Source organism: Suricata suricatta, chromosome 12 (genome assembly GCF_006229205.1).
Source record: "Suricata suricatta isolate VVHF042 chromosome 12, meerkat_22Aug2017_6uvM2_HiC, whole genome shotgun sequence".
NCBI lineage: Eukaryota > Metazoa > Chordata > Mammalia > Carnivora > Herpestidae > Suricata > Suricata suricatta.
The window spans coordinates 650,805-652,943 of record NC_043711.1 but is presented as its reverse complement, the minus strand read 5'-3'; positions in this window follow the sequence as shown (position 1 = coordinate 652,943).

The window sequence follows — 2,139 nt, the reverse complement described above, 5'->3', positions numbered from 1 at the left end:
GAAGGGCGCCCCGAACCGCAGGGCCACGCAGCGGGGACGGTGGGTGCGGGGCTCGCTCGCTGGCCACCAGCCGCGTGAGCCCAGGAAAGGCGCTGCGCAGCAGGAGAACGCGACTTGGGAAACCGAGCCCCGCGCTATTATTCGGCGCAGGTTCGTGGCCTGGCCGGCCTGGGCCCGGCTTCACCGCGGCGCCTGTCTGTTCCCCGAGGGAGCATGCCAGTCCCCCCAGCTCCTCCACGGTGGCCTGTCCCCCACCCAAGTGTGCCCGGCCCTCGCTCTGCCCCTTGCCTACTGTGCCTTTTGTGCATGCCCCTTCTCCTGGGCACGGCCCCCTCCCCGTCTCCTCCACCTGCAGCCGCACTGATCCGTTACTAACCCAACCCGGCCTCTCATCTCTAACGGCAGGGCTGCCACCGCCCGCTCCGGGCCTGCTCGCTGACCCTGCACCTCGGCCCTGGGCAGCTGCCCCCAGGAAATCCCCATTCCTGGGTGCCCTTGGACCCGAGGCCCAACGCCACCCCGGGTCTGACACACACCTGTCACCGGGTGCGGTCCCAGGCCAGCCAGCCCTGGGCAACGAGCCTCCTGAGGAGTCCCTAGGCCACCGAGACCCTCGGACGACCGTCGGGTCAGCACACAGGAGGTGCTCGGGGGCCAGGCACCAGAGGCCACCTCCTTCCCCTGGCCGGGGTCCTGTCCACAGCCCTGCGGCAGGTGGGGCGGCAGGCAGCCCCCACCACCCCCTTCCGTCCCCATTCAAGGCTCCTCATGTGTTTGGTGTTTGCTAGAACAAAGGACAGGCCATGCCTGGGACGGAGATTCCAAAGCTGAAACCAAAAACTTGGGCCGGGGAGGCGCTGCCCGCTGGGCTCCCCGCTCGGCCGCGGGGAAGAGCCCTAATCAAACCCACATGTGAGCAGCGAAGCAGGCGGCTCGGGGAATGCGCTCCGCGGTGGCCTGGCGTCCGTGTGCAGCCCGGGGTCTCTGCCCTCAGCCCCGCGGCCCGAGCCCACAGCTGGACAATGAGGGGGGTGTCCGGGCGTGCTCCCTGCCCCCCACGGCAGGACAGGACACTGGCTACCCTTGTCCCAGAGCCTGCCTCAAAGACAGCTCTTTATGCAACTTTCTGCCCGAGGACCGAGGACGCCAGGGGACAGTAACGGGATGGCAGTGGACAGTGGGATCTGCAGGGGGTGGTGGCCGGCACTCGAAAGGGAGAGAAAGTGACCAGTGGCAGAGAGGCTGGCCTCCTGGGCTCCTATGCACAGCCCAGCCCTGGGAGCGCTGTGGAAGCCTGGGTGCTGGGGCCGACCCCTGGGGTGCTGAGCTCCGAGCCTCACCTCCCATGGGACCCCCAGCCCACCCCGGCCTTGGGGAGCCAGGGATGGCCCGGAGGCTTCTGCAGACGCCAGGCCGCGGTCAGTCACCAGCAAACTTTTCTCACTCGGATTAACAAGGATTCCTACTGCCCCCCAAACCGCACTGAGCACTAGGCGCCGAAGAGGTGGTGCGGGCAGGCAGGACACCTCGGCCAGGCGTAGCAGGCCGGGCACAAGGCCATCTGGGTCCCCACCTCAGCTCTTCTCCCCTCACCGTGACCTTGAGCCAGCCACTCGTGCATTCTGTACCTCAGTTTCCCCATCAGCACCAGGAGGACGGGAGAGGATGCTACCGGGAATGGCTCCTGGGTTCCTCAGTCTCCCCACTCTACAAAGCTAGGACCAGGGGTCCCCCGGAGCGAAGGCGGTCTTGGGTTGGTACTGAGGAAAGTATCAACTTCCCGCGTTCACGTGGGGACTCACCGGCAGGACGCACCCACGCACCCCTTGCCCCAGGGGGCCGTGGTCCCCCACCCCGCACAGTTCAGCGACAAGATTCCCCGGGGGATCTCCGCGAACTCGAACTCCGATGCTCGCAGGCGTCCCTGGGGAGGCCCCAGGATGAGGGCCCCCCAAGTCCGGGGCAGACACTCGGGGCCGCGCAGCTTCGGAGGGTGCCGGAGGGTCCCCCGAACTCCGGGGTCCGGCGGCGCTCTGCGCGCGCAGGGCGTCCGTGGGGCGCCCCCGGGGCGGGGGAAGGATGCACGAGCAGCGGGAGCGTCCCGAACCCCGGGGCGCCGGAACTCCCCGGGGGCGCCCC